This window comes from Phyllobates terribilis, unplaced genomic scaffold (genome assembly GCF_046119375.1).
Source record: "Phyllobates terribilis strain yellow unplaced genomic scaffold, ASM4611937v1 Scaffold_11__3_contigs__length_659146591, whole genome shotgun sequence".
In the NCBI taxonomy this organism is placed as follows: Eukaryota; Metazoa; Chordata; class Amphibia; order Anura; family Dendrobatidae; genus Phyllobates; species Phyllobates terribilis.
The window spans coordinates 99,961,879-99,969,331 of NW_027362771.1; positions in this window are offsets into that span (position 1 = coordinate 99,961,879).

Below are 7,453 nucleotides of genomic sequence, written 5' to 3' on the forward strand. Positions count from 1 at the left end.
GGCCACCACCATAAGATTGCGGAAGGATTCCGTCTCCACCAGCCTAAAAGGCAGCATTTCCAATGCAAGCAGTCGTGAAATGTGCGAATTTAGGACTGTGGCCTGTGGGGCGTTAGCTGCGAATTTCCGCTTTCGTTCAAAGGTCTGGGATATGGTCAATTGAACGCTGCAGTGGGACGTGGACGTTGATGCTGTTTCTTGAGAAACTGCCATAACAAGTGAAGACTGAGAGGAGGGGGCATCTTTACATGCAGTATGGAGAGGGGATTGCCTTGCACACACAACAGGGTGTTCTATTGCACGCACAACAGTGGAAGAAGCAGTGGTGACACCCGCTGACACTGGTCGTGGACCCTGGGTTTCGCCCCACAAAGTCGGGTGCTTTGCTGCCATGTGCCTGTTCATGCAGGTGGTGGTCAGGCTGGTAGTTTTGTCACCCCTGCTGATGCTGGCATGGCAGGTGGAACATATGGCCTTTTTGGGGTTATCAGCAGAGTCTTTAAAAAAATTCCAGACTCTGGAAGACCTACCGCTTGTACTGGCAACGTCCCTCGTCTTGGTGTTACGGGGAACGGTTGCCTGTCTTCTGTCTGCAGCCACCACACTGCTTCTTCCTGCCTGTTGGGGTACTCTGCCTCCCTCCCCCTGTGTGCTGCTGGCCTCACTCTGCATGTCCTCCTTCCACGTTGGGTCAGTTACTAGATCATCCACCACCTCCTCCTCTTCCACTTGCGCACCACGATCCTCCTCCTCACTTCCTGGCAATTGTGTCTCATCATTGTCCACCTCTTGTGACAGATTGCCAACATCGACTTCCTGTGGCCGTTCAAATATTTGGGCATCGCAACATGGGATCTCCTCTTCCACCACTTCAAGCGTATCAGGCGAGGGGCCCAAATATGGAAATGGACCAGTGAACAGCTCTTCAGAGTGTCCAAGTGTGGGATCACTTGCTGTCTGACGACACTCGGCATGGTGGGAGGAAGGAGCATCAGGGTGAGGAGGAGTATGCGGTCGAGACTCACGGCTACTAAGAGTTGACGGTGTGGAAGACAGACCGGAGGTGGTGGTGCCCAGGTAACTGGAAGTATTATCTGCTATCCAATTAATAACCTGTTCACACTGATCAGTTCTCAATACTGGTGTTGTTCTGTGCTTCCCTAGTAATTCGGTCAAGAAGTGGGAGCGAGAAGATGTGGCTGTTGGTTATGGCACATTTTCACCTTGGCCACGGCCCCGTCCTCTGCACGAATCATCACCAGAACGTCCACTTCCACGTCCCATGCCACGCGCCTTGCCCATTGTAAATGAAGTAAAATAGCTTACACTTGCACTATCAATGGAAAAAGGGTAATAAAGAGTAGATTAGAACCGTGGAAGAGGAAAACCACAGTTATTGTTTACTGGGGTATACCACACTTTTTTAAATAGAGATATTTGTGGCTGAACAGTGAGCGACACACTCAAACTGCTTTTTTTTAGATACCAAAGGCCCAAAACTGGATAGTACAGCGATTTGACCTGTGGAACTGCGAAACCACACTGGGATGTTAGGCCTACACAAGACTATTTTCAACAGATATATTTTTGTGTCACAACAGTCAGGAGACACTACTGTTTTTCTTTACGGAAAAAACTACCAAAAGCTGAATAATAGAGATTTTTTACCGCAGGATGGCAAAACCACAGTTATTGTTTACTGGGGTATACCACACTTTTTTAAATAGAGATATTTGCGGCTGAACAGTGAGCGACACACTCAAGCTGCTTTTTTTTTAGATACCAAAGGCCCAAAACTGGATAGTACAGCGATTTGACCCGTGGAACTGCGAAACCACACTGGGATGTCGGGCCTACACAAGACTATTTTCAACAGATATATTTTTGTGTCACAACAGTCAGGAGACACTACTGTTTTTCTTTACGGAAAAAACTACCAAAAGTTGAATAATAGAGATTTTTTACCGTGGGATGGCAAAACCACAGTTATTGTTTACTGGGGTATACCACACTTTTTTAAATAGAGATATTTGCGGCTGAACAGTGAGCGACACACTCAAACTGCTTTTTTTTTTAGATACCAAAGGCCCAAAACTGGATAGTACAGCGATTTGACCCGTGGAACTGCGAAACCACACTGGGATGTCGGGCCTACACAAGACTATTTTCAACAGATATATTTTTGTGTCACAACAGTCAGGAGACACTACTGTTTTACTTTACGGAAAAAACTACCAAAAGCTGAATAATAGAGATTTTTTACCGTGGGATGGCAAAACCACAGTTATTGTTTATTGGGGTATACCACACTTTTTTAAACAGAGATATTTGCGGCTGAACAGTGAGCGACACACTCAAACTGCTTTTTTTTTAGATACCAAAGGCCCAAAACTGGATAGTACAGCGATTTGACCCGTGGAACGGCGAAACCACACTGGGATGTCGGGCCTACACAAGACTATTTTCAACAGATATATTTTTGTGTCACAACAGTCAGGAGACACTACTGTTTTTCTTTACGGAAAAAACTACCAAAAGCTGAAAAATAGAGATTTTTACCGTGTGATGGCAAAACCACAGTTATTGTTTACTGGGGTATACCACACTTTTTTAAATAGAGATATTTGCGGCTGAACAGTGAGCGACACACTCAAACTGCTTTTTTTTTAGATACCAAAGGCCCAAAACTGGATAGTACAGCGATTTGACCCGTGGAACGGCGAAACCACACTGGGATGTCGGGCCTACACAAGACTATTTTCAACAGATATATTTTTGTGTCACAACAGTCAGAAGACACTACTGTTTTTCTTTACGGAAAAAACTACCAAAACCTGAATAATAGAGATTTTTTACCATGGGATGGCAAAACCACAGTTATTGTTTACTGGGGTATACCACACTTTTTTAAATAGAGATATTTGCGGCTGAACAGTGAGCGACACACTCAAACTGCTTTTTTTTTTAGATACCAAAGGCCCAAAACTGGATAGTACAGCGATTTGACCCGTGGAACTGCGAAACCACACTGGGATGTCGGGCCTACACAAGACTATTTTCAACAGATATATTTTTGTGTCACAACAGTCAGGAGACACTACTGTTTTTCTTTACGGAAAAAACTACCAAAAGCTGAATAATAGAGATTTTTTACCGTGGGATGGCAAAACCACAGTTATTGTTTACTGGGGTATACCACACTTTTTTAAATAGAGATATTTGTGGCTGAACAGTGAGCGACACACTCAAACTGCTTTTTTTTTTTAGATACCAAAGGCCCAAAACTGGATAGTACAGCGATTTGACCCGTGGAACTGCGAAACCACACTGGGATGTCGGGCCTACACAAGACTATTTTCAACAGATATATTTTTGTGTCACAACAGTCAGGAGACACTACTGTTTTTCTTTACGAAAAAAACTACCAAAACCTAATAATAGAGATTTTTTACCGTGGGATGGCAAAACCACAGTTATTGTTTACTGGGGTATACCACACTTTTTTAAATAGAGATATTTGCGGCTGAAGAGTGAGCGACACACTCAAACTGTTTTTTTTTTTTAGATACAAATGGCCCAAAATGGATAATACAGAGGTTTGAACCGTGGAAGTGCAAAACAACACTTCTGTTTCTCTAGCCTACACCAGACTATTTTCAACAGTTATATTTGTGTCTGAAAAATCAGAGACACGCTTTTTTTTGTTTGGGGGGGGGACACACCAAAAGGTTAATAAGACGGGTATTTGTACAGTGTGAAGGAGGAAAAAAAAAAGGAGGATTTAGATGAAAAAAAAAGGATTTTTCCTGGCCCCCGACACCTGGTGCTAAGTCCAACAATTTCAGCAACAGGAGCACACAGGACTGTAATGCAGCGTTTGCTGGTATAACCACTGTGTCTCCTATACAGCCTGCCTGCCTGGTATCTGGGATGGATATTAGTCCTGAAAAGGACTGTTTGTTTGTTCTGGCAGCCTTTACAGACCCTACACTAACTATTTCGCAGTTTATATCTCTCCCTAAATCAGCAGCGTTGTCCCTACACTGTCTAATCCGGAGTGACTGTGTGCAAGATGGCGGCGCCCCGTTTTAAATACTCGAGGTGACGCTGTGCGGCCAGCCAATCACTGTAATGCCCACAACCAAATGGCTGCAGCATTACAGTGACTGGCTGGCAATCCCTGCATGTTCATTGGCTCTGTAAAGAGCGCCAAACATGCAGGGCGGAGACCCGAGCTCCCACCAGAGTAACCCGGAAATGCTCGGTGCTCGCCGAACATCCCGAGTAGCGTGATGCTCGGGCGAGTACCGAGCAGTGTCGAGCATGTTCGCTCAACATTAGTGACATCCTGTATGGGGCATTATATGGGGGGGAGAGGTGACATCCTACATGGGGCATTGTATGTGGGGGAAGTGACCTCCTTCATGGGGCATTATATGGGGGCTGACATCCTGCATGGGGCATTATTTGGGGGGAGGTAACATCCTGTATGGGGCATTATATTGGGTGAGGTGAAATCCTGCATGGGGCATGATATGGGGGGAGGGGTGACATCCTGAATGGGGCATTATATGAGGGAGGGGGAGGCGACATCCTTCATGGGGCATTATATGGGGGGGAACATCCTGCATGGGGCATTATATGGGGGAGAGGTGACATCCTGCATGGGGCTTTATATGGGGGGAGAGGTGACCTACTGCATGGGGCATTAAATGGGGGGAGATGACATCCTGCATGGGGCCTTAAATGGGGGAGATGACATCCTGCATGGGGCATTATATGTGGAGGGGTGACATCCTGCATGGGGCATTTTAAGGGGGGTGACATCCTGCTTGGGGCATTATAAGGGGGGTGACATCCTGCATGGGGCATTATATGGGGAGAAGAGGTGACATCCTGCATGGGGCATTATATGTTATATGGGGAGAGAGGTGACATCCTGCATGGGGCATTATATGGGGGGGAGAGGTGACATCCTGCATGGGGCATTTTATGTTATATGGGGGGGGAGAGGTGACATCCTGCATGGGGCATTATATGGGGAGAAGAGGTGACATCCTGCATGGGGCATTATATGTTATATGGGGAGAGAGGTGACATCCTGCATGGGGCATTATATGGGGGGGAGAGGTGACATCCTGCATGGGGCATTTTATGTTATATGGGGGGGGAGAGGTGACATCCTGCATGGGGCATTATATGGGGGGGAGAGGTGACATCCTGCATGGGACATTGTATGTGAGGGAAGTGACCTCCTCCATGGGGCATTATATGGGAGGTCACATCCTGCATGGGTCATTATATGGGGGGAGGTGACATCCTGCATGGGGCATTATATGGGGGGAGGTCACATCCAGCATGGGGCATTATATGGTGGGGAGGGGTGACTTCCTGCATGGGGCATTATATGAGGGGGAGGTGACATCCTGCATGGGGCATTATGTGGGGGGAACAGCCTGCATGAGGCATTATGTGGGGGACACAGCCTTCATGAGGCATTATGCGGGGGGCACAGCCTGTATGAGGCATTATGTTGGGGGCACAGCCTGCATGGGGAATTATGTGGGGGCACAGCCTGCATGGAGCATTATATGGGGGCCAGTATTTTGTATGGAGCGTTATATGGGGGCCAGTATCCTGTATGGAGCATTATATGGGGGCCAGTATTCTGCATGGAGCATTATATGGTGGCCAGTATACTGTATGGAGCATTATATGGGGGCCAGTATTTTGTATACAGTATAGGAATCGCAATATGGAAGCAGAAAAACATGGATCACCCTATACAGTATAGGAATAACATTATAGTAGTAGAAAAACATGGATCACCCTATACAGTATAGGAATCGCAATATAGTAGTAGGAAAGCATGGATCAGCCCTATACAGTATAGGAATTGCAATATGGAGCAGAAAAACCTGGACCAGCTCTATTTAGTATATACAGCTGCATCTCACTAAAGTAGAATATCATCAAAAAGTTTATTTCAGTTCAGACCCAACAATGCAGACGAGCTGAAGGCTGCTATCAAAGCAACCTGGGCTTCCATAACACCTCAGCAGTGCCACAGGCTGATCGCCTCCATGCCACCCGCATTGATGCAGTAATTGAAGCTCGACCAAGTATTGAGTGCATTTACTGAACATACATTTCAGTACACCAACATTTCGGGTTTTAAAAACATTTTTCAAGCTGTTATAAAGTATTCTAATTTACTGAGATAATGACTTTTGTGTTTTCATTGGCTGTAAGCCATAATCATCAACATTAACAGAAATAAACACTTGAAATAGATCACTCTGTTTGTAATGACTCTATATAATATATGAGTTTCACTTTTTGTATTGAAGAACTGAAATAAATTAACTTTTTGATGATATTCTAATTTAGTGAAATGCAACTGTAAATCCCAATATGGTAGTAGAAAAACATGGATCACCCTATACAGTACAGGAATGACATTATAGCAGTAGAAAAACATGGATCAGTCCTATACAGTATAGGAATCGCAAAATGGTAGCAGAAAAATATGGATCAGTCCTATATAGTATAGGAATCGCAATATAATAGTAGAAAAACATGGATCACCCTATACAGTATAGGAATGACATTATTGTGGCAGAAAACAAGGAACAACTCTATACAGTATATCCATGGTAGTTGAGGTGTATGTGTGACTGCACAAACAAAGCAGACAGAAAATGCAGGTCATCCATGAAAACCAGCTCAGATAAGTAATGTTGCCAAAAGCAATCAGATTCCAACTCTTCAATAGAGGTTTAGGAAATAACAGCAAACGTTTTATTGTCCGCTAAGGGCACACTTCTGTTCTTCTTTTGCTTGAATGGGTTTTATAGTCAGGGTTTGCTGAGAATATACGATATATGCATATTAGCAGGTTGTACAGAAAAGCCTTGTATAATGCACTACCTATTCGTCACTGGAGGGGCCGTTACCTGAGCTACCACAGTGGGGGGAGGGGGAGGAAAATGGATTATACAGTAAATTAGAATGGTAATAGACTGGTATAGCCCATAATAGCCCATAATGATTAAAGAGATTCACAATATTGTTCTACAGAAGGGTAAAATATGAATACAATGATTTGTTGCTATAGGACATTTCTCTGCATTTCGTTTCCACTCGCCTTTACTAGGAGCTGATCAGATTGATGCACATTTTTGTGGGAAAAGTTTGTAAACTTGTATTTTATTCATTGAAATTCCTGCTGTTTGCATGATTGATGCCAGTGGGTGGTCCTATTCAGTGATTGACAGTCTTTCCTGTAGGAATGCCCACTTGACTTGTAGGCATACAAGCAACAAGGATTTCAATAAAATACAAGTTATATTGAATCTTTTCCAACAAACCTATATAATCATTTTGCTCAGCTTCTCCTTCTCAATACCATGTTGTCCACAGATCGAACTGTATGTATAATGTGAAAGGTTTA